The sequence below is a fragment of the Lepidochelys kempii genome, chromosome 9 (genome assembly GCF_965140265.1).
Source record: "Lepidochelys kempii isolate rLepKem1 chromosome 9, rLepKem1.hap2, whole genome shotgun sequence".
Lineage (NCBI taxonomy): Eukaryota > Metazoa > Chordata > Testudines > Cheloniidae > Lepidochelys > Lepidochelys kempii.
In genome coordinates, this window is record NC_133264.1 from 91,984,105 (window position 1) to 92,010,732 (window position 26,628).

The 26,628-nt window shown below is 42.9% G+C and overlaps 1 protein-coding gene across 1 annotated transcript in view; it reads right to left on the minus strand.

The window, feature by feature from the left end:
• The window catches only part of MAMLD1 (mastermind like domain containing 1), a 347,912-nt gene that overhangs the window by 98,674 nt on the left and 222,610 nt on the right, over positions 1–26,628 (minus strand). The gene's annotated exons all lie outside the window — the stretch shown is intronic.

Below are 26,628 nucleotides of genomic sequence, written 5' to 3' on the forward strand. Positions count from 1 at the left end.
GCTCACCCCAGGATGGTGACAAGGTCTGGCATGAACGGAGGCTTAAAGGAAGGAGAATGGGGTTGTGGTACAAAAACTGTTCCTATGATGAAAGATGAAAGGAGAACAAAAAAGAAGAGAACTAGGATTGGTTTTGAAGCAACAAAGATGGCTTGGTTTTACAGGAACATAGGAATTGCCATATACTAGGTCCGACCACCAGTGGTCCATCTAATCTGGGATCTTGTTCCTGACAGTGGGCAGTGGCAGATGCTTCAGAAGAAGGTGCAATGACCACTGTAATGAACAACTATGGAATAACCTGCTCTTAGAGGAAGCTTAGGAAGCTTTTTTCCTAAACCGAGGCAGTTAGTAACTGGCTTTTATCCTGAAGCATGAGGGCTAATACCCCATGTCCATTGTTTTACCTTAACATAACTGGCTGGGTTTTCTTATGCATACAAAATTTTAATCCCCATCTGGAACCTGCTAAGCTCTTAGCCTCAACAATATTTGGTGGCAGTGAGTTCCACATGTTAATGAGGCATTGAGTTGTATTTTCTTAGCTCAGATTTAAGTTTATTTAATTAGGTGTCCCTTTCCCTAGTTAAATCACATAGAAGATATTTAAAAATTAGCTGAATTATTTTTCTGAACTGCATCCATAAACAGTTTTAATTTTCTCCGTAATGCTTGTTGCAGTAAGCAATTTTTTCAAAGTACTCTGGAAAAGAATGTGACATTGTTAATATACTGATTCTAATTTTCCTGAGAATCACTAAATTTGGAAAAATAGAAGGCTTTAAGAAAAAGAAACCTGTGTTAGTGAGCAGTTAATTAAAGGGCTTCAGAATGGTCTTCATTGATTTGGACATGAAACAAGAACACAGTTGATGCAAGTCAATTTTTCCTCAGTAGATCATTATTTAACATGAATGTCAGCACAACAATGGCATAGGTAAAGTCATCAAAGAAAGGAGTGACATGTTATCTGTTTAAATGGATGTGCAAACTGGTTTAGGGAATTACATAAATCAAAGTGAATGCCATTTTGTCTTCTGCACAAAATAAATAGTCAAAGGTCTAACCAGAGCTTCTGTGCTTTTGAGTAAAAGGAGATGCTGATACAACTGACCATTAGTACTGTTCTTACAAAAGGCACATTTTCAGTGAAATGATGCAGGATATAAGTATGTTACTTTTAACTGTATATAGATTTAATTCAAGTTGTTAATTACTGGGTGATTGCCAAAGACTTGTTCCAAATGAAGCTATTTTAATCTTAAGTTTTTTAAAAAAAGATCAGTCTATTGTTGTTCATAGTTAGGGATCTGACCTTGCAGACACTTATGCATGTGCTTAATATCAAGCACATGAATATTCCCACGGAAGTTAGCAGGACTATTAAAGTGCTTAAAGTTAAGTATGTGCATATGTGTTTTCAGGGTCAGCGTCCTAGTGATCAAAGGCTTGCTTACGTAGAGGGAAATCCTGGCTCCATTTAAATCAATGGAAGTTTTGCCCATGTGAAGCGACAATCAAAACTTGAGAAATCTGCCCAGAATTATTCACCACAAGCAAAATCGTGCTGCCGTCACGCAGGCAAAAGCTCTTTATGATGTCCATGGAATTTTGCCTGAGTAAAGGCTGCCAGGTTTGGCCCAACATTGTTTCCTCCCTTCTTACCTGCAATTATGTCACATACAGAGCTCCGACTGAAGTCACTGGAGTTTTGGGTTCAGATCAGTGGCATGCGCTGTAAATAGCAGTGCTGTAAAGGACAGTAAATCCTTTATGTGCCTTCTTCAAAGGCAAAATATTCCACAGAAAGACTGAATTATGACTGACAGATGATTTAAATGTCTTTGTAGAGGAGATATTGCCATCCCAATTCCAATGCTCTTGCAGCTCGTAAGATTTTCCATTAAAAAAATAAAATGTTACAAGTGAATGGTGGCATCATGTTTCATGGCTGTGTTGTTAGCAACAAAAATACATTGAAAACATTGACTAGTTAATGGCCTTTCTCCAGTTTTGACTTGTGCGCGCACACCTCCTCTCTTGACTTGTGATATGTGCGTCATACACGGCTGCTGTGCATAGTGCACACTGGATCTTGGACTTTGTTATGCAGGATGTACAGGCATAGGTCAGCATGTCGGAAGGGTTTCACATTATTATTATTTATTATATGTATTACTGTAGGACCTAGGAGTTCCAGTCATGGACCAGGCCCCCATTGTGCTCGGGGCTATATGAACACAGACCAAAAAGGCCCTGCATTTTCCCATTGGCCTCATTTAGAGGCCCAGAATAAAACCTTCTTTTCCCCTGATACACACAAGTGGCAATGTACACAGAAATACACAGGCACAATTTCCACAAGCCTGGATGTCTGTCCACATAAGATGCCTCTTCTACAAGCATTACACTCTGAAGAAGTCCTGCATTTCTCAGTAGCTGTAGTTTACAGGAACCAAATGGGCAGAAATGCACTTTCCAGCCCAAGAAAACAGGCATCAGGACAGCAGGTGACGTTGTAACTGTTGTCAACTGCCAGCTTTCCATGTTAATGATGTGTCCTGTGTAATGTGATGCCTTGATCTGAATCATATATTTACATATCATTCAGATCAGGGCACATGGATGCCACAATGCAAAAGGATTTAGTGAAAAAAGTAACATGCCATATTCACAGCTACACAGTGCTGTATGTATATATGTGCAATGATCATGGATTCTGAGGCCTGATTCAGAGCCGACCGAAGTCAATGTAAAGACACCTATTTTCTTCGATGAGTTTTGGACCAGGCTCTACCTGAGGCATTTGGGGATAACTGCATCAGTCAAAACATAAGTTCAGCTTTAATTTTATACTATTTTTGGAAGAAAGGAATATGCATGGTTTCTGCCTTTTGGGGACGGGCAGCCTTTTCTGGGCATTTTCAGTTCCATTTCTAGTATGTTCATCTACTTAATGTAGCTGGCACCACCTTTAGGGTATGCCTTGTTTCTTTAGATGCCTCTACTATTTTCACACAAGTTACAAGGCAAAGTTGCATTCTGCATCCCAGGGTAAATGACATGAACATCCATAAACTACCTGATGGTAGAATTGTCCCTACGCTTTAAAGTCATAAAACAAACATGACATTTATTTCCCTTTTTTGGGAGAGTCTTTGAATTAAATGTAGAAATTACACTTTGCACACTTATCAAGAAAATCCAAAATTGTGCACAAAACCTCAACTTTTCTGTTTATTAAAGGAGAGCACCTTTTGGGTTGATCTCTAATAACACAGATATTTTGCCAGCATTGGTTAGTGATTTACTAGAAATTATTGATTTCAAACCTTAGTTTCCTAGGGCTGCTAAACATATCCTGTCATCTGGGATATGCATCCATCTACTAAAGGCCGCAGCCAGTCTAGTATGAAAAGCGTGTGTTTTCTCCACTAGTGTCAGCTCTGTGGCAATGAACGTAAAGCTCTACTTGCTTTCAATACATGACTTTCGAGTCATGGTCATATGCCTAGCACAATATCAATATGGTTTAATTGTGGGATACTGAAAGAATTGCCACATTTTTGTTGTGAAACAAATTAATAGGAAATCACTGTTATGAGAAATCCTCAAATAAAGAAAACCACACTAAAATATTTCACAGAGCATCTCAAACTTTTTAAAAAAGTTTTCGCTTCTTTATATCTCAAACTCATTCAGATTCTTCCATCCTTAGAATAAATTTAATGCATGGTGCAGCCATCTATAATTCTGTCAGCACAACAGGAGCCAGGTATTTCAATACCTGGTACAGATGAGATGCTTAAACAGGATTATTTGTGCTCAATAGGTGGAATTTAAGAACCTCTGTCATATGGATCAATTATTTTTAAGTTATGCATCGTACAAAAGAAAATATATGCCAGGGATAAGAACTTTTTGTTCCTGAGAGCCAAGGAGTAATATCTGATTGGGCATTCCTTGGCTAATGGTCTTAAATATCTCCTGCATTCTCCTCTCTCCTTGCTCTTGGCCTCTACTGTGTCCACTCAGCCAGTGTTCACCTCTGTCACTGCCCTTCCCTCACTTACTCCTTGCTCTCCCCCTCTAAACATTCATTCACATGATCTTCCTTTTGTCCACCTAGCTCCCCTGCCCCAATATCTCTCCCCTCCCGCCCCCACATCCATCTCTCTGTCATCTTTACACTTCCAGATCCAGGCTGCCCACTCTTCTAACCTCAACTCCAAAACAGGAACTTGAGAGTGGATATACGTTACACCAGGACCCATGTCTCACACCTCTCTGCCCCCTTCTCCCAGACTATAGATTGTCCAATGAGGCACTCTGTGTCGCTTGACCTCACTGCTACCTACCTATCTCTTCTAGTGTCTGATCGTGGGCTCTGGGCACATCCAACAGAATAAGTCTTTTGTGCCATTCTGGGCATTCATGCCTAAAGTTTCCCATCACTGGTCGATTATGACCAAGACTATTGGACTTCTATAGCAGTTAAGGTTTAAATTCAATGGCAAGGTTCCTGGGATTGTATGGTACCATCTAATGATTCTGCTGTACGTCTTCTGTTTGGTGAATTTCTTGTCTCAGTATTGGGCAGCCTCAAAAGGAATATACACTTTATACTCACTTTTCCTAAGTCACTTACACATCATAATAAGTTCTGTGTTTACCAGACTGCAGACCCTTCGGGGCTGGCGGTAACAGGAAATGACAGAACTAAGAGGGTTGCATTTTCTTTTCCTTATATTTTGTCATTTCACCTTTACTTTTCTTGTACAGCACTTAGAGCAAAATAAGGTTAATTTAGGGATCCTGGAAAAGGACACAGTTTGTGGGAGAGGATGTGAAGAATCTCTCCCCTTTACATGGCTTTGAAGGGACTGGCCAGATTTCTAGTTTTGTGGGTAGCATCTCTGCCTGTGCTAGATTCCTGCAAGGGGCTGGGTGAAGGCAGCACCGGCCCCGTCCCACTTCCAAAATGAGCAGGAGAGATGAGAACAAGACAAGTAACATGCTTCACTCAGGCTGAGAGTTTTCTTGGGTGTGCTCCACCAGGATACCAGATGGCTCTGGGGACTCCTGCTGCTGTGCAGAGTCTCCAGGCCCTGTCTCAGCACAGGCTGTGGCTTAAAGCCACAACGTAGTGTGTAGTGTTTTCCTACACATTTGAATTGAGAAAAGCTATCTATATGCATTGAAGGTAAGGATCACTGGTAAAAGATAGGAGTACTTGTGGCACCTTAGAGACTAACCAATTTATTTGAGCATGAGCTTTCGTGAGCTACAGCTCACTTCATCGGTGAGCTGTAGCTCACGAAAGCTCATGCTCAAATAAATTGGTTAGTCTCTAAGGTGCCACAAGTACTCCTTTTCTTTTTGCAAAGACAGACTAACACGGCTGTTATTCTGAAACCTGGTAAAGGATAGGTGACTTCCAAGCCCTGGAGATATTGGACCAGGTCCTCAGCTGGTATAAAACAACATAGCTACCCTGATTTCAAAGGAGGTAGGCTAAGTTACACCAGTTGGGGAGCTGGTTTGGAAATGAACCTGTAAGCTCCCAGTGAGGGCTTTTGCTCTTTCTACGGGTTGGGAGCAAATTGTTCCCCAGCCTCCAACAAATCTTCTTGCTCTCACAGGATGGTTGAGGGACTGCAGCTTCCCAAGCCACTTCAACACTAATAGCTGTATGATCCTGAATCAAAGCAGAGGGGTCTGCCAGCCACAGTAAGTGTTAACTGCTGCAGTGAAAGGGGCTATTTAAGCTGGCTACTAAAAGTTATGTCTGCCACCGCTATTTCAACAAAACATTTTGGTCATTAAATTAATTCAGGCACATCCTCTCTTTCCATGGGGAAAATACTAGGAGCATCCAGGCAAAGAGAATGGCATCTAGACTCATGGAGTATGACACAAAAGGAGAAAAATAACCATTTTCTAACATATATTAGTGAGTGTATTTTGCAGTAACATCATAGGCAAACTTCCTAAATGTAGAATTGCTGGTAATGGCTGAGAAGAGAATAAGGTGCCCCTGATGCATTCTTTATAAAAGCAAGAGTTTTAGCCATAATGGCCTGGCTTAATACCAATGGGGGAGTTACACGAAGCTAAATTCTGCCTACGTAGATACAGGGAAGGGAACGTCTGTTACATTCAGTGGGTGTTGCAAACCCAGATCTAAAAGCAGAATTTGGCCTTTCTGACTGCTTAATGTTACTCTTACAGTTTCAGTTTATAACAAAGCTAGCTTTTATATAGTAATAATGATACTTAAAGTAATGATGTCCTTGGTCAGGCCATACGCAGTGACAGAACCTGGGAGCTCTAGATCTAAAAGCATGAGCCTTGACTGCTTGGACTAAAGGACCAGAGCCATTAGCTTAGAGGCAATAGCAGCCTACAAACCTCTTATATGTGCCACCCAGCAGAGGGGGACAAAGAACCACAGTGTATTTGTGTAGGTTACATTAACATTTATGTAGCACTTTATCTCAACATTGTACAAATATTAACTAATTAGTCCTAGCAATTCCCTTGTGAGGCAGGTATTGTTTCTATTTGGCAAAACAGAGATAAAAGCTATGTCTACACTAGAGAAAGGACCCACAGTTAGCTTGAACCAGTGGGGCTGCACTAGGGTAAATTTCAATAGCTCAGTTGTCCTACTAGCAAGGTTGTCTCATCCACATTTATGCTGCACCACACTATTGCAATGTGTACCCTCCCACAGAGTTATTCCCCTGAAGCAGTGGTTCATGGGAAATTTTGAAAGGCGTTTTGGGAGATAGAACTATGGTGGGAGAAATCTGATTTTCATGATTTTCATGGGAATTTGCACTTTTTCTCAAGATGAGTCAAGAGTCAAAGATGATTGTCCAGCTCTCACTCCTTGTGCAGCAAGAAAGGTTTCTGCTGGAACTCTGGAAAGGTAATTGTAAGGTCGTTGAAGTAAGGGCAATCACAGTGGAATGTGATTGCAGATCGAGAAGAGCAACATTCTAATTAGATGCTTGGCTTCTGTATATGGGCTGACAAATATAAGGTGGTGTAAATGCTATGGCTGTGAGGCCCAAATAGTTATTTCTTGCAATAAAATTCTACGATTTTAGAGATGATAAATTGCATTTTCTGTGTTACTTAAAAAAAAATCTCTCCTTATGTGCCATTTTGTATCTGACCACATGACATGGCTTGGCCAATCACTTTGCATTCTGAGCTGAGCACGTCTACTCCTACTTGGGGATAGAAGCCCATGCAATCTAAAAGGGGAGCCAAGCGGCATGCTGAGATTTGGGAACTATGGGGGAACTGATGCATCCTGTGTTACAGACATGCTAGCAGAACCAAACAGCGAATTGCATACATTTCTCTAGTTAGAGAGGTTAAAAGATTAGTCTAATCGGTGAATCAGTACCAGATCTGGGACCAGAACTCTAGAGTTCCTGGCTGTCTGTCTAGCTGTTCGTACTGTGCTCATTGGCATGGGATCTGGTTCCTTGTCCTCTAGACCAGTGCTACTCAAAGTGGTGGTCCGTGGACTGGTGCCGGTCCGCGAGCCATCGGCTGCTGGTCTGTGCGCACATTGGAAAAAAAAAATGGCCAGTCCCGCACATCAGATAGCTTGAGAAGCACAGCACTGCTCTAGACCACACGGCCTCTCAGTGCAGCCTTGCAACGACAGCTGGGGATAGGTTTGGCGACTTCCCAGTGTTACTCTAGAAACCAGGAATATGAGTCCTGGAGGCAATGGCATCTTTTACAATTGGCAGGGGTCAACAGGAGATCGGCCTCACGCAGAGGGTAAGCTCCTTCTCAGTGGGGGTGGGGAAAAGATTTTGTGTGAGAAGAACTTGGACTACCTCGGAAGCCTCTAGCAAAGGTGGGAGGTGTAATCTCAGGTTGCACAGAACCTCCTTTGAGAGCACCAGAAAGGAATTTATCATGCCTGAGGAATGATCACTGGGGTGCCCAGGTCCCCCTTGAAATCAAACTGGAGAAGGACATCAGGAGGGATGGAGAGTTTGAGAGATTCTTTTTGGGCTTCTATGTTAGGGGGGCTGGAACAATTTGTATAGTGCTGAGAGCCACTGAACCAAACTGTAAACCCTGGATATGATGAAAATCACTTCAAGCCAGAGGGTGCAGCAGCACCCCAGCAAGCCTAGTTCCAGCACCTCTGTCTGTGTGTAGCTTTCGATAAGGGTCACTGCAACATCTGTAAAGCACCTTCACGATGTGTTCAGAGGTAGAAATAATAAACTTAGCTTTTTATCCCTCCCCATCCTGTGACTGATTTTTTCATAATAAAGGGATTCATTAAACAGGAGGGCTTAGCCTAACAGCGATCGGACCTCAAAAACTATTCAGTTACATCCAATGAAGGTGGATCAGGGAGACGACTCTTCGCCCTGAACACCTTAAACAGAAAAAAGAGTGCGAAGAGATAAAAATGACTCTCTGATCCCCAGACACGTGCCAAGGTTTGGTCTTGGCTAGGAGCCGAGTGGCTGTACCAACACATAAGACACTGAATGGTTGTAGAGTGTTGCTCTTCAGAGCTTACTGTCTCCCAGTCCAGAGGTGGCTTCTGTTGAGTGATGAGTGAAGTGATTCATATATATGAGAGATTTTGAGCACCTGCAACTCCCATGGATGTCAATGGGAATTTAGGGAGCTTAGTACCTCTCAGGATTGGGTCATTAAGATCTGATCCTGCCTGGTGCTAAGGGCTTCCCATGCCAACCACCCTCATCTCCCACTGGGCTCGTAGTCTGTAATCAGCCAGTGGAGCTCTTTGTGTGGCAGATTCTGTAAATGCCAGTTATTTCACACTTGCACATGTGACAAGAGGAGACTCGTGACCCAGGTGGCCAATAATTAAGCGCAGTGCATATGTTTTGGGAGGAATTCCATTTGAAGGGGAAGAAAAGGTAGCAATCCTAGTAAAAAGAGACGCAGCAAGGCATCGGATCCTGCTTCTGAGTTAGCTTCATGGGCCTGGTTCTCCTCTCTATTATGCCAACGTAATGCTGTACAAATGGCTGGCTTGTTATTGCAGCACAGAGCAATGAATGAGCCCAAAAGAGTGTGAAGGAGAGAGAAGTTACAACCCCTCTGGGAAGAGCTGCTCCTCTTCTTTAAAGTTAAGTTTTGGTTAACATTCTACTGGAGTCCTCAAGAAAAGTCTCATCAGAGCAAGTCTCCATCCCATGCTTAAAACATGGACAATAATTTGAAGCATAAGCTCTGCACCTGCCCATAGCTGTCTAGAGACGTTTTGTGTGCCTGCATTTTTGAAAGTATCTCACGGTTTTGTTTCCTGTGAATGTGCATTCAGCCCTGCACACTCATGAAATGCTTAGCTGAGTTTGGGAGCCTGTACACAGTGGGCTGGGGGGGGGGAAGGGGAAGAGGAAAGAAAGAGGAGGTTGTAAAGCTGCTTGAGAACTGACACAATTTTGCTGTGAAACTGTGTTTCAGAGAACAACATTCTCAGGCTTTTGCAGCTTGTTTAATGAACCTCCAGCACCATTAACAGCTTTAAAAACTCAAACATATTTTGTAGTCTCAGCATCGCAACAAGGAATCCCTAAACTGAGGGCCTGATCCTGAGAAGTAATGAGTGCTCCCAACTCCATGGGAGCTTCAGGATCGGACTGTAAAATAAACACGTCACCAGTTGGCCCAACAGAGCCAGCAAATGTGAATAAGATCAGAGCTTGTCCATACAGCATACTTCCAAACTTGTGTTCCTAAACTGCAAAAACATTAAATATTTTGGTGGCCATATGCAAATAATTGAAAATCTGTTTATAAGAAGCATACCACATCACGCAGACATTCTTTGTATTGAGATCCTGTTTCCAACCCTTCTTCAACTCTTTATTTTTAAACAACTTAATTAATAGTGAGCTAATTTTTTCGTGTGTGTGTGTGAGAGAGAGAGAGAGAGAGAGAGAGAGATGTGGACATACTTGGAATATTGTCAAATCATGCAGCTAATATAGAAGAAAACAAATTTATTCATGTACCAAAGAAAACCCCAGGATTTCACACATAATTTCAACCCTCTCGGTGAGTATCAGTTTGATAACTCAACAAATAAACACCTGTTTATTTAGGAATTTTCTTGTGGACAATCTAAACCCTTTGGAGACGAGGGCCCCGCATCTTCTTTTCTTAATGTCACTGTGAATTTGCTTGTGGAAGTATATGACACCACGCATGGAGCCTGAACAGCTGAGCTCATGCTTTAGGCATTCTCCTAGGACTGGATGGGGGAGGGGGACTCCTGGCTTGTATCCGTCCGCCTCTCTCATTGCATTTACACACACACAAATCATGTTATCATAGTGAAAAAATGTAAGAATTCCAGGAAACAGAGGAAGTTTGTGTGTTGACCTTAATACATTTTTTTCAGAGGGAGATCAGTCCAAACGTTAGAGGATGATAGACACTAGCTTAACTCATTTACAAATACTTTAATTCTCATTCCAATAATTACCTCTTTTTTTTCCCTTTCAGCAATAATGTTGTTTGTATTCTATACCGCATGGTTACTTTGGCTGAGAAAGGGAGCTTGAAAGCATCTGGTAAAAAGCTCTGTGGGACCCATTTTGACATTAAATGGATTCTTATAGGAGGGCCAAATGCATTTAGTTCTTATTTTCATTAAAACTGGGTGGGGGGGAGGGGGAAGGAAAGGGTGGGTAATGGACAGGGTTAATTATTAAGCGCCTTCACTTGGAGGCCTGGGCTTAAGTCTGCCTTGGAACTCTGGTCATGATCCTGTGAGGTGCTGAAGTGAGCACTCTGCTCCCAGAACCAGCGGTTAACCACGTGCTTAATTTTAATCATGTGAGCAGTCTCCTTGAAGTCAATGGGACTTTAAAGTTAAGCAAGTGCTTTGCTGGATCGGGGCTAGAGTGCTCAGCACCTTGCAGAATCAAACCGTAGCTACACTATGCCTAGCAGTGGCCTTCCCTTTTCTTCAGTGCTTATGTTTACAAGATTCTACACACACACAAAGCCAGGAAAAATGTAGTTGAATCCTTAATACTTGTTTTTATTCAGACTGTCTCCTAATCCTGTGTATGGTGAACAACATGGTCATACATAGACTTATACTTGTAAAATGGCAAGTAAAAAAACATGCCTCTTGACTGGCTGGTGAGAATTCCAATCAGTGAAAACATTTCAGTTTAATTGCATGTGTCCAACCTTCCTTAGCCTCGTAACCCCAGTTATGAGCACAGCCGATGCCTTGTGCTTCACAATGCACCTGAACCTGGCCGTTATTTCACCCTCGTGTGTGCTGTGGCTTATATAACAAATCATAGACTCTTCTGACTTTTATAAAACATGTTATGGCTCCGAGTCGGTGTGTTTAGTGAGCGAGATGGCTGGGTATTAGGCCTGCGTGAACCTCACAGAGTTTGAGAGTTCTGTGAATCAGTTGGATTGAGTTTGCAAAACCATTTCAGTCTTTGAACTCCTTCTGTCTTGAAATTTAAACCCCTGGGCTTGTCCAAGGGTGACTCAATGGAAAACAAACAAGCCTGTTTTTTTCGCTAAAGTGCTGTATGTTAGGGACAGACACCCTCCCCCACAGAAAAGCCAGGTTGACATAAGTGGGGCCCTTTATACAGTATGTACAATGGCGTAGATCCTCAGCTGGTGCCAGAACTCCATTGACATCATTTGCCAAGGATCAGCCCCACTGAATTTATTTCTCCAAATTTTTCTCTGCTCCCTTCTTCAGTCTCTCTGCATTTGGTTGGGTTTATTTTATCCTTCTGCTGTCTGCTCCATTTATTTTCACAGTTTTTTTCAGTGTGTCTTTCTGCTCTCTCTCTCTCTGCCCCCTTTCTGATCCGTCTGTCAGGCTCATCTAAGTGGACCGCAGACCCAATAATCTTTGAATTAGGGTTGAACTTTCAGACTGTTCAAATGGATTTAGCATTAAGTAACATAAGCTCACCCTTCCCTACTGCTTACGGATTTGAATGTTGCAGTGTTAATGAGACTGTGTTAAGTTTATAGCATTTTACAAGTCAAATTCTGCCTAGATTTACCCCATGTGGGTGAACCCAATGAACAAGCCTCATGAGGTATAAATCAAAACAGATTCTGGCCCTAAGGTTCAAGTATTCTGGAGTTTTAAAAGTGAGGGGCTTTGATCTGGTAGCAAATGTTGGAACAAAACCCTATAGCTTTCCCAAAGATCCAACAGAAAGAAAATTGACACATATTAAAGAGTTCTGGTAACTCCAGGCCATTGTGCTGAGTCCAGGGATATAAGCTATAAAATTGGTGCTTCTGATTCTTTTCCAGAAGCTGCTTACAGCAGCGGAATACTGCGAGTGTTTCTAGCCTGCACCTCTCAGCTGCATTGGCAGGGTTCTATCTTTCCTGGCTCCCACATACATTACAAGTGTGTATGGAAGGTCTGCGGTGTCTCCTTTTCAAGCCGAAGCTGATTATAGAACCATATTTCCTACCTTCCCTACCACCAAACAGGTCAATTTTCCAGAAGGTTTGATGTCACATAACCACGCTACTCAGGGGAGAGCCAAAAAACACCTGGAATCTTTCCTACATAAAAATCCTTTCTATCCATCCATTCCCCATTCTAAATTATACAGCATGTGAATTAAAAAATAATACCTATAAATATAATAACGATGAATTATAAATAATCCTGAAACGTAATTGTATTCTTAGGCTTTTAGGATAAGGGAGTTGGAGGAAGGGAAATGTTCAGAGTGAACATGTAATGCATATTTTCTGGCTAGCAATTGATAAAGGACATAGGGGTGTCCAAGTAAGAGAGAGAGAGTTTTCAGTAAGGAAATCTAGTGTTCATAACACTTAAATAAACTCAGTTGGGGCAAATCATCCTCAGTATACCTCCAATGAAGTCAACAGGGCTATGCTCATTACATCAGCTGAGGACCTGGCTCCTTATATCTAATGAGAAAAGATCGTTGCCATCAATATTTTGGGAAAGATTTTCTGAACAGGTAACAATTTACACTATTTTACTGCCACATGAGAATTAAGAAGAGACTAGAACCAGGGAAGAGTCTACCAGGAACTATTTCTAGTGCAATTCTGTGCTGCTAGCTTTGCCTGTCCATATTAGATATTAAAAGGATGAGCAGCGTCTTTAAAAAAAAAATTGGGCATTAGAGAAAGACAAGGGAGAACTGAACGGTGTGTGCAATCGTGGCCTATTTTACAGAGTGAGGCCCTGATTCAGCAAAACAACTTAAGCACTTGCTTTATTTATGGGCCCAAATAGTCCCACTGAAGTCAATGACATTTAAGTGCTTTGCTGAATCAGCGCCTAAATTATTTGGGGCAGGGGGACTTTAATATCTCCCATGGAATTACACTTTTTAATATCTCTCAAGGAATTACACTTATTAAAGGGGACAGCCTATAAATTAGTGTTCAAGGTAAAATCAATTTCTAGATAATACATATCCATAAAAGACAGATTGTTGGTTTGTATGAGCATTGTATGAAAACTTTAATTAAACCCTTTTTAAATAAAACCTGTCGTACATTATACTGCTAATTGACTTGACCTGGTACAAAGAGGACTCTGCCAGCCAGAGGAGACTAAAGGAGATTACTCTGTCTGGTGCTGCAGCAGTTGTGTGTTAATAAAATTTATTTCTGCAGTCTTGCCCAACTCCCTATTGTGTATTCAAGAAATGTGTGGGCTCGAAGCCAGTCATCACAAAGCAAAAAGTAATAAAACCTCAAAAGACGACTTTTTGTACCTCACATTCTGCTGGCTTGCTGTGGCACAAAATGCACAGCCCATTCTGCTCAGATGCATGCCCCAGCTGGGTTTAGATTTCACTGCAGAACATTTCTTTTTTTAAATTTTATTTTGCAGCAGGAATTTTAAAAACCTGTATCTAATTAAACCTGTTGACAGTAATGAGGGAAGGACAGTGAAGGAGTCCAAAATGCTCAGAAATGAACTATTCTAGGCCAGGAGACTATATTTTATTGCCATAGTATTAGCTATCTCCAACATCAGCCACCAAAGCAACAAGATCCTGATTTTCCTCTTGCTTGCACCTGTTTTGCACAAAGCTAACTTCTGCTCTCGTCTGTACGGGTGTAAATCTGGAGTAACTCTGTGGAAGTGAGTGGAATTACTCTGGATTGACACTCAGGCAAATGAGAAAAGACTCTGGACATGACTGGAGTTACTCCTAATTTCTATTGGTGTAACAGAGAGGAGAATTAGGCCCATGAAGTTTTAACCATCCCCTTGACAGCGGTTGTCTGCCTGCCTACTGACAAAGGATTTTGCAATGTAAAGGTCTAACAGAGTCATCCCTGCTTCTACACTCTACACTCTCACATTAATTTTCCGATTCAGCAGCGCATTTATGCATGTGCTTAACTTTAAGCATATGAATAGTTTCACGGACTTCTGTGGACTACTCATGCTTAAAGTTTAGTATGTGCTTAAGGGCTTTGATGAATTCGAGAATAAACCAGCAGCCTTTTCCTCTGTCACAGATGCACATCTCAGAACAACTGTCCACCTTTTTATTATCGCTAGGGTTGACTTTTGCAATTTGCTCAATCTGGCACTGATTTTGAAATTGATTTTGAAACCAATTGGAAGCTTCATTTGCTGCAGATTGTAGCTGCCCCCACTTTGGAGTAGGTATAACTGATGGCAGAATATTTTGCCTGTACTCCACATGCTGCATTAGCTGCCAATTCATTTCAGAGTAAAACTGAAGGTGCGGGTGGTCTCTATTGATGAAGCCTTAAATGATCTAGATCCAAGTTAGCTCAAAGACTGTCATGTCCCTCTCTTACCCTCCACACCACCTGCGCTTGTTGAGAATAATTAAATTATCGGTGGGCAAAGCTCTTTAAAAGTGGGGGCAGGGCATTAACAGTAGCCAGCCAGGAATTAATTTCTGCCCAAATACATTTAAACCCAAACCTGCCCATATTAGAACACACTGAAAGACACATCTCTGTGTCCATGTTTTCAACTAAGATTGGACCCTGGAATCCCAAACACTTAGCTTATGGACAAAGTTTGCTCCATCTTGCATCCTATGAAGCTGCATGGCTGCAGAAAATCCATATACCTGGGAAAGTTAGTGGTTCCCGCTTTATACAGAGTAACTGGACATCACTATAATAATAATAATTAATAAAAATTAATAATCTTCTGGGCTCATACTCAGGCTTAGCCTGTCTGGAGTAGCTGCAAGACAAATGTACAGAGTCCCTAGCACACCCCTATTGCTACTCTTCATTTGGAGGGAAATGTTCAGAAGAGAGAGGCATTTTGTCAGAGCCCTTTCCCCTTCCCCTGCAACAGACTTGCACTCAAAGTGGGTCTGGACTGCATTTAAGAGGTGGAGAGGATGCAGGCGAAATTTTGTAGTGGGAGTAAATGATTTGCTGGCATATCTGGCCCAGTTTCTCAAATTCACTGCAGTAAAATAAATAAATAAAAATAAAATAAAAAACGCCCGATCCAGCCTGGAAGAACGAGCTGACAGAGCCACTGGCAGGATGTGTCTGCTCGTGATTTCACAGTGCCACCCATCCCTTTGCTGTGTTCCAGTGCTCCCCCTACACCCAGCCCCTATTGTTATTTTATGTCCCAATGCCAGCACTGATTGTGGTGATTGATTGACTTAGCTGGTGCAGCAGGATTCAAAAACAACAGCAACCGGAGTAGCAGTGGCTGCTCGTGGAAACACTGAGATAGCTGCCTAGATTAATCCAAGGAGAGGCAAAGCAGTGCCCATGAGCTGCCAGCTCCAAGGACCTTACCATAAATTAAAAATACCTATATTATTTTTAAAAAATGAAAGATGTGAGTGAAATCCAGCAGGTGTTCCGAATGATCTGCACCAACTTCAGCTTTCTGGACCACACAAAAAGCCCCTTTCTCCCACTGCTGATCAGTTCCTCACACAAGTAGTCCCATTGACTTCAATGAAACCATTCATGCAAGTCACTGCTCACCAGGAGAAAGGGGTTCACAGTTTGGTTCCTCCTAGTTAATTATGACACTGCCAGAAACACAGAGGAAGGTATTTTAAAATAAAATACCAGTACCCCACTGCAATGTGTCCCCTCCACTCTGGCAGCCACATCTCTTGCACTAGAGCAGTGGTTCTCAACCAGAGGTACATGTACCCCAGGGGGTACACAGAGGTCTTCCAGGGGGTACCATCAACTCATCTAAATATTTGCCTAGTTTTACAACAGGATCTGAAAAAAGCTCTAGCAAAGTCAGTACAAACTAAAATTTCATACAGATAATGACTTGTTTATACTGCTCTATATACTATACACTGAAAGGTAAGTACAATATTTATATTCCAATTGATTTATTTTATAATTATACGGTAAGAAAGAGAAAGTCAGCAATTTTTCAGTACTAGTGTGCTGTGACACTTCTGTATTTTTATGTCGATTTTGTAGGCAGGTAGTTTTTAAGTGAGGCGAAACTTGGGGGTATGCAAGACAAATTAGATTCCTGAAAGCGGTACAGTAGCCTGGAAAGCTTGAGAACCACTGCACTATAGCTTCCCAAAGCAGGGACCACTCCTCCAGAGAAAGATCGTTTCATGGACACGCCCTCTAACAGCTCCTCTCCTGTTAGAGAGGTAGGCATTCCACAATGGCCATTAGAACATTGCACTCACCTTTGTCAACCTTTCTTTGTTTAAAAACAATGACTCCCCTACTTTCTGTCTGCTCCTGCTCCCTTCTCAGTCCCCTGCTCTCTCTTCCCCTCCTATTTGCTCCTGCTGCCTCTTCCCTAGTGAACACATTTTCTGTAGTCCAGATGCCCCCACACTCATAAACTAGGAGGCCAGGGGACCCACTCCCATTTCTCTTGCTTATCCCGCTCAGCTCATGGTATCCGCTGCTAGGCCCCCTGTTGGCTGCTTTATGAAGCTACGTTCCTTCCATTATTGGCAACAGAGAAGTGGAGGTGGCTCGTTTCTCATCCTGGTGGCAGCAGCTGCTTTTCTATCAGCAGCTCTTCCCCAAGCCCATGTGACTCACTAGCGCTCCTTAAAAAATACATCGCATTTATGATGGAGGGCATGTTTACAAGGTTACTAGGTAGCTTCTGACAAAACTAACTAAATAGCCTCCATATACATAGGCTCCCTCCAGTTAAAGTCAATGAGATATTTGTCATTGGACTTATTGACACCAGGATTGGTCCAGTGTGTGTGTGAATAAAACACAGAAAGAAAATAGTTACTTGTTTGCCAATACAGAGAAGTACAAAGTTAAATTCATCTGGAGGCTCAGCAGATGTTGATGTATGAATGGCCTGATTGATTTCAGTGTTATCTGGGAGCTAATAAAGATTTAATATGGCATCTTGGAAGGACCATGAGATAATTCTGAGTTTGGAACAAAAATGATTCAACATGATCTCATTCCTTGTTACAATTTCTTTTAAACGCTGACTCTGTTTTGTGCATTTGGTTGTTTTTGCAACAGTATCTGAATGAAGCGACTGGTCATCTTAGTATTTGAATGTCTGTTGTTGAATATATAGTAGTATTTTAGACTTAGGTATTCCAGATTCAAATGTGTGCGTCATTCTTCTTGTTTTTCCAAATATATATTGAGAAAGCTGTGAAAGAGGACAAATTACTGGATAGCCAATCAAGTCAAAGAATATTGCAGAGATCAATATTTTATCATTAAATATGATTAAATGTTTTAAATCTTGAAGCTTAAAAAATCTTGCTACAATTTTCTTGTGAAAAATGTAGCAACGTCAAGAGCAGAAATAAATCAAGACGTGAGTGAATTTTTCTGATTAAGAAATAATACAAACAAATCCAATTTTCATTTCAGTTTTATGCTTATAATCTGATGGCCTCCTTGGAAAGCATGTTAGAGGATTTATACTTCCTGGGATGTTTAATTTCAGTCAGTGGTTTTTCAGAAACTGTGGTTTACTAAAAAGGTGAAAAAAAGACAGTTACAATACAGAAAGGAGGAAACCAAGACACTGGGGACTAGGGCCCACCACCTACTTAGGTTGCAGCAGCTTGTATCAAGTTTCCTGAAAATGCAGAAATGAATCACTATTCAGCATTAGTTGAAGTGTCAGATGACTATCCAACTGTGTCAATGAGAAAGCTCCCTGCTCCTCTGATTTCATGAATTCCTAAGGTTTAAAGAAAGTGGAAGCCCAGCAGACATGACTTTCTACTTTTACGTTTTAAGCTACAATACTTATAGGACTGCCAGGAGCTTACCTTTGCCCATTGACTAACTCACCGAGCTTAATGTCTCTTCTTGTTTCAAAATACTAGAAGTTCGCTCAGGGTGTGATCTATGGCCTACTGAAATCAATGGAAAGACATTAATTGGCTTTAGACCTGGCCCTAAGGCTCTTGATCCTTCGAGTACTTATGCACATGCTTAACTTTACTCACATGAGCCGTTCCATTGAAGTCAATGGGTTTGTCTTGCCCAGGAAAAGTGGCTGAGTTTAGATTGGGTTTAGCTAATATATACTAGCTAAGCCTGATCTAAAGTCCACCTATTTTCTATTCAGGACAAACCCAACAGGACTAATAATATGTGCCAAATGACTCATGCATGAAAGATTGCAGGATCAGAGCCTAAGATCACTTCAGTGCAGACCTGGTACCATTCAGAATGAGCTGTTTACCTGTCCATAAACACAAGGATTTAGTACTATGGCTGTTTCAAACAGCTTTGGGTTGAAATGCAATAAACGATATTCCATCCCACACACACCCCAAAAAAAGTTTATGGTAAAGATGTTTCTGTTGTCTTTAATTTTGGAGAGTCGAACAAGCATCATTTGGAACCAGTTCTGAATGGTTCCGCCAACTGCTGATTAAAACATAATTTACCTTCTAAGTGAAATTTTTCCAGGCAGTTTCATACAAATTAAACATTTGGTCCGTTATGAGTAAAAATGTGAAAAATCTGAAATGTTTAAGTTGAAAAAATAGCTCCTTGGTATACTCCGAAAGTATCCTTCCTGGTTTGTTGGGGACTCCCCTGCACACCTGTTGGGACTGAACATCACTACTGTCTCACTAATTTCAGTGCAAGTTTATGAAAATGATACATTGAGGCAAGACACTAGGTAATGCCAGAGCATGGGGACCACAGCGCTTTAATGGCTTATATTGAGATGATGGCAAAATAATGTCACTGCAGTCACTAGAGACTACATTACTATGTCAAGATGATGGAAAAATGATTTTGATGCAAGTCTATTGAAACCATGTTAAAAGATCAAGATGATTGCAATATGATATTAGGGAAAGACCCCAGAGACAATGCCTGGTAAGTTTATGGTAAAGTATTTCAATACAGAGCTATGTAAACATGATACATTGCCAAGGTGCTGGCATATTGATGTCAATCCCTCAGTTAGGGGTGCCCATTCTTCAGTCATTGGAGGCCCTTGCCTTTTATGTGCAAACTCCTGATTTTGTAGTCCAGGCCACTGGGCACTCAGGTGGGTTGCACTGAACTGGTTTCCCACATGTCCAGTGCAGTGCTGCATCCAGAGGCAAACCCAGGTATCCCAATCCACTGGCAAGGATTCAGTCTCATCTCAGTGTGCCTGGGTTTAAGCATCTATCTCATGAAGAGCCAGACTGTGCCCTGTTGCTCAAACGGTGTGTGATGTGGAGAGGGAGTCACTGCTGCACCCAGATACTCCTACAGCCTCTGCTCTCTCTGGAGCACAAGGGCTAGTCCCTCTGTGAGTCCTCTGCAGTGTAAGACACCCCAAAGGGAGCAGAGAGGAAAGGGGTACATAGTTCACTGGGTGGTGTCTGAGGGAGAGCTAACGGGTTACAAAGAGGCACATACTGAAACTCTTGAAGGCACAGAGCAGTAGATATGCTTCCCTTGCACACATGGGAGCCCCCTGGGGGCAGCGTGGGAAAGGTTGTTCCTCAGAGTTACAGCTGAGCTCATGAACGTTAATGGGAGCTCGGTGTATAAATCCCCATGGGGGTGCTCACAGGTTTACCTATGGAGATCTGGATTAAAACTGTATCAGATCACAAATGGCAATGATTTTGGTGGCCTCACCTTAGTCCCGAGTGAACCCGGGGGAAGAGAGGGAACCTTGCAGAACATCTGCCAGCACTGTGCCCAGCTGTAGCCAGTGCTCTGAGCGGCATGGTAACGGGCTGGGGGAGGGGGTTGGATAAGGGGCAGGAGGTCCTGGGGGGCAGTTAGGGGCAGGGGGTCCCGGGGAGCAGTCAGAGGACAGGGAGCAGGGGACGGTTGGATGGGGCGGAGGTTCTGGCGGTCAGGGGATGGGGAACAGGGGGGTTGGATAGGTGTGGGACTCCCGGGGGGCCTGCCAGGGGGCAGGGCTGTGGATAGGGGTTTGGGCAGTCAGGGGACAGGGAGCAGTGTGGGTTGGATGGGGGTGAGGTCCCAGGGGGTAGCGGTTAGAGGCGGGGGGTCCCAGGAGGGGGCAGTCAGGGGACAAGAAGCAGGGAGGGGTTGGATGGATGGGAGGTTCTGAGGGGGGGAGTCAGGGAGCGGGAAGTGGGAGGGGGTGGGAAGTGGGAGCGGGCAGATAGGGGGCGGGGGCCAGGCTGTTTGGGGAGGTACAGCCTTCCCTACCAGACCCTCCATACAGTTTTGCAACCTCGATGTGGCCCTCAGGCCAAAAAGTTTGCCCACCCGTGTCTTAGTCCCTTCCTTTTACAGACAGAGTGTTCAGGGGGAATTGTTATACACACAATGACTGCAGGCCTGGGCCTAAGAAGATTGTCAGAGTAATTAGTGCAGAAGCAGCAACATCCCTGTTATCAGAACTAACAAGAAGCTGCAAGAGCTGTTTCAATAGCAGGAGCTTTGGCTGCTCTAATTATATGCTCTACAAACAACGACGAGGATGGTGATTTTTGGAATCTGGATTTTCAGACTTCTGAGGCTACAGATGCTGCTGTGCCAGCTCCACCCACGAAGTAAAAGGTTGTGAGCTGCTCTCAGCTCACTTGGTTTGTACAACCTTGCCACCACCGTCAGCACAACACTTACCTCAGAGGGTGAAAAAAGAAGGCTTTTGGGAGGACACAACAGTCACATTCAGGTCAGGGGCAAGCTGGACTCTTCGCTGCTTTGGATACATTGCAACTCCGGTGAGGAGCACTTCCTGTCATCTCCCGCTGGCCAGGAGATCGCACCCCTTTCTCTCAGACAAAGATCTTGCCACTGATCCAAGCATTTCTCAACTCCACATTACATACGGCAACTAATCCACCCTGGATTAACCATCACCTCATATAGAAGCTACCACTCCTGTGGCATACTTCCTGATCCACAAAGGCCAACGGAAACATATCACATCACACATCAGTGCTCTGCAATCTCAGTTGGTTCCTGGATCCTTTTTGGATCAGATTTAAAATCCTAATCCCAATCTATAGGTCCCTTAATGGGCCAGGATTGGATTATCTCAGAGACTTCCTACCCATGTATGACATAACACAACAACTGCACTCCACAGAAATGCTCCCGTTAAACAAGACTAATCCTGTTCACTTTCCCAGGCAAGGGGGCAGAGGATTCTCTGATGCAGCCAGCTCTGCAGAACACCATCCCAGAGGAAACCAAACTGAACTGGAGCCTGACCTTATTCAGATTTACATATCAGACCTCCCTTTTCCGTAAGGTTTTGCACCAGTTAGGCATTTTCTCCCATGGAGTTACAGAAGAAGAGTTAAAAAAAAGACAGGAGTGAAAAAGCAAACCCTGTCAGGAACATAGAGAGAATGGAGTTCACTTTGTGCTCAGTTCTGCTAACTTTAATTGTTGTTTGATGTTTAGATATCGCAGATGACTTACAAATACCTAAGACAGAGGGCCATATTTTCATTTCTGCTCAGGTGGTGCAAAGAGGCAGGAGTTTAGCTGTAAGTGGCCAGCAGAGAATTCTCCTGGTGGGGGGAAACTCGCTGCTGGTATAAGGACCACACCCTGATGTAGGGGATGGTTGGGGAAGGAACAGGTATTTTACGGTGGAGCAGATCAGGACTCTGCTACATAAATTCTCTATCCCAGTCGCATAACTTAGAGCAGTCTCATAGCTGTTTCTAACTTACCCTAGGGCTAGAGTCAGTGTAGACAGACCCAAAGAATTAGGGACAAGTAACTGGCTCATCTTCTCCATTTAATTGCCCTGAGCAGTGTTCAGACAAAGGCGAGAATGTGGCCAGAATATCAAATTTATTGCTCCTTCTGCAACGAAGGTGAAATTCTGCCCTCCGTTACACACTGGTGTGAATACAAGAAACAAATAACTTCACCGAATTCCACAGAGTTACTCCAGCTTTTGTAACAACTGAACTAAAAGCAGAATCTGGGCCTCCATGTTCAATGAGGCAGGTCACTAATCAAATGGGGGTATCACTTAATACAACTCACCCAGAAACCGACTTGGAGCAAATAGCTATAGCAGTATGACACCACTTCTGAGCATGAAACTAGCTGAAGCTGCCCAGCTATCTCTTTGATTTTTCTGCTTTCACTTGTATAAATCTATAGTTTCTCAGCAGCTGCCATTTCTAGATTTTAGTCATGAATTTGAACTGTGTTCGGCCTTTCCAACAATTACGCAACCTCTTGACAAAAACCCACTATAAACTTCCAATTTATTCTGCAGCAGGCTCTGTTAGTAATATTTGCATCTATACATAAACATCTAGTGTTCTTTTCTTTCCTGAAACCAACTCTATTGCATCACAGCTTCATACTGTACTCACTTTAGCCTCTAGCCAAGGAAAATAAGGACAAAAGTACACTTCTTGAACATAGTTCTATTTTAACTGCAGACTTCAGTATTTCCAGTGTAAGGCTCAGAAAGATCTGTCAACAGAAAAAGGAGTAGATTTTAAGTTTTAATGCCATCATTATGCAGGAGTCTTGTTTGGATCATGTTACTGCTCTGGATGTTGATCTCTTTAAGTCAGAGTTTATTACACCAGCTCGTTAGATGTATAAAATGTATACCCCGCTTCTCATTGTTTATCAGAAACTCCTTGCTCTTTCCAGGGACTCCATCATTTATCCACAAATGTATCTGTGCATTAGCCTAGTGGCATAGAGGAAACAGTCCTGTTATGCTAAAGCAGTGGTTCTCAAACTTTTGTACTGATGACCCCTTTCACACAGCCAGCCTCAGAGTGCGACCTCCCTTATAAATTAAACACACTTTTTAAAATATTTAGCACTTCTATAAATGCTGGAGGCGAAGCGGAGTTTGGGGTGGAAGCTGACAGCTTGCGACCCCCCATGTAATAAACTTGCAACCCCCTGAGGGGTCCCAACCCCCAGCTTGAGAACCACTATACTGAAGGATGACAGAGGATTTCTCTCCCTCTTTGGGCTAACTCATATGGCATGTGAACTCAAGGTGCCATGTTTCATCTCCGATCTTATGGGGATCTACTAGTTTAATTTCACACCTGCACCGCTGGTAGCCCCACCTGCAATCTCTTGCCTCTCTTCTGAAGTCTTGCAAGAGGTTACAGTGGAGGCAGATGATAAAGGCCCTGTGTGCCACAGACCATGAACCCCACGAAATACAACCATTTCCCATCACAGCCGAGACACTGTTTCTCTGTCCAATGAGGAACACCCCTTGAAGTCATGTGATTGACAGCACCATCCTGTTGTGTATGTTGTCTATTGCATGGTGTCTAATAAACCTGGCTGTAACCTGGTACCTGACCCTATAACCATAATGCACACGAATAGTCCTTACTCACATGAGTCAGTAGGGCTGGAACCTTTGTGTGTAACCATGATGGAACCCAGCACAAACCATGTAATACCAAGTTGGGCTGTAACTCTGAGAAGAGTTTCCAACATGGTTACAAGCCCTAGTGTGGGGCTGAGCCCTAGCATCACAGCTAGGCATGTCTGAGGGAATAAAGATTATATAAGGTTGCTCTGGTTCTACAGGAACATGGAAACTGCCATTCTGGACCAGACCAGCTGTCCATCTAGTCTGGCATCCTAGATCTGGTCCTGGACCACGTGCGTCAAAGGAAGTGACCCTGTAATGATCAATCATGGAAAAGCCTGCCCTTAGGTGTTTTCCTCACCCCCATCAGACTGTGGTTGATTATGCCCTGAAGCAGGAGGCTTTAAATCTCTTATAGTTTTTATCTTATCTAATATCATGGTGGATAATCTCATTATCTGTCTTTCAGTATCTCCTGGTCCTATTTTGAATGCTACCCAATCCTCAATAGTAATGTGTGGCAAGGAGTTCCACAGGTTAATAGGATAAGTTCCATAGGTTAACTCCATAGGAGTTGCACAGGTAAATGGGCTAAAGAGTACTTCCCCTTGACATGGGCACACCGTGTGTTAGGGGAAGGAAAAAGCAAGAAGCTTCCCCTGGCCCTGTGCTTGACTTGTGCAAGGGGGCCCAGAGTTGCACTTGGGAGGGCAGATGCTACTCCTGACACTGGGAACACCTTGCCACAAAGGGGGCAATGTGGGGCAGGGAGTAGGTGCAGTGATGGGTTGGCTCTGCCCCTTTATTTGCTAGGAGAAGTATTCTGTGCCCCCTACGGTTTGTCACAGGTCATGGTCTCTGATGTAGAATGCAATGCTCCCCTGGACTGGTCATGTCTCCTCTCACCCATGGGACAGGCTCTGCAATATTAGGATGATATAATCCTATGTGTTATGGAGAGAAAAATTCCTTTGATCATCTTAAAATTTGTTGCTTTTCAGCATCATTGGATGGCTCTTATGAAGAAGGGGGAATGGGAGCTCCTGATGTGCCTTCTCTATGCCAGCTATTATTGTATATATCTCTATCTGTCTTGTCTGATCTGCCCATTCTCTAAACCACCCTACTCACAGCAATCTCTTCTCACATCTTTCCAGCTGTTTTTAAAGCACTAGGGAGTTCTGCTTAAAAATGGAATGCACAGTCTAGCTCATTGTAGTCCCCGTTACTTAGTGGTTCAACAATAGTTACATCTTCAACCAACTTCTGTGCGTTACATAGGACCTACCCCAGAGTAGCCTCTCCTCTTGGGCACTCTATAGCTAGTTTCAACAATAATCGATTGTCAAAGGACTTGAGAAATTGCTTCTCTGTGTCCCAGTGTGACATTTGACCAGATTATAATTGAATTGAATTCACCCATTGCTACTGTTTTTTTTAATTTTGTTGCAGCTTTGATCTCCCACAATATTGTGCTCTCAATAATGTTTTCCTTATTCACAGGCCGGTAGTATAACCTTGTTAGTACAGTGGTATTCTTATGACTTGGGACTTGTATCTATATAGATTCTACTGCACAGTTCTGTCCACAAAGACATGTTATCTTATTGGGACACAGAGAATCTTTTCGCTATAGTGCTACTCTTCATCTCAATGACAGCTTATGCACTGTTGTTACAATATCACACCGATTCTGGTCATCCCACCATGTTTCAGAACTGCGTGCAAAAAGGGGTATGACTGCATATAAAAGAGGTATAACTCACATGCTAGCATTTGTAAGGATAAGGTATCCAGTTACAAGCTTGGGTGTGACTAGTAAAGGAGATGATATAATTTTACTAGTGGGATGACTATGTTAAGCCTCTGAGCCTGTGCAGGGTGAAATCCTGGCTCCACAAAGTCAATAGCAAAACTCTCATTGACTTCAAAGGGGATAGGATTTCTCCAGATGTTTCCCTATGCCTCAGTAAACTCAGGCTGAGCTAACTGCTGTTCATGAACGATCTTATGCCTTCTCTCCAGACAGACCTGCCTTTTGAATACTCATGTAACACTACAAGACATCAGAAGTGGTACGGAGCAAATGGAACAATTACTTCCTCCAAGTCCACTGGATTTATGAGGGAACTCTGAAGAAAAATGGTGCCAGTGTAGCAATATTGTGAAATATTCTCCATTGCCATTGGGGCAGCAAAGAAATCACCTGAAGGGCAGGCTATGACATTCTTCCACGTGGTGGGTTCAGCAACATTGCAAGTAAATACTCTGTCTGCAAGGGAGGTGGAAAAAGATAAAAAGGATTTGGCACAGTGATAGGTGCTAAGTAAAAGCCTTCGGCTATGTCTATACCTAGATAAAAAACCCACGGCTGGCCTGGGTCAGCTGTCTTGGTCTTGTGGGGCTTGGTCTCCGGGGCAGAAAAATCACTGTGTAGACTCTCAGATTCAAGCTGGAGCCTGAGTGCTGGGACCCTGTGAGGGTAGAGGGTCCCTGAACGTCTCCATGGAGATTTTTAGCCCTGCAGCCCAAGCCCGAATCAGCTGACCCGGGCCAGCCACAGCCACGCCAGGGTTTTTTTTTTACCCTGCGTAGATGCACCCAGAGAGATTAGATTGAGCAGCCAATTGTATTTGCATAGAAAACCCAAAGCAGAAAGAAAGCAGGCCGAGACTGAACAGGAGACATTGGTAAATTCCACCAGTACCTATACACATGGGAGAGAAAGGACACCTGGAGAAACTGATCACAACCACATGAAAGTTCCTTACAATAATCTTTATCTTGAACAGCAGATGTAAGCTAAAAAGTGGTGCTAA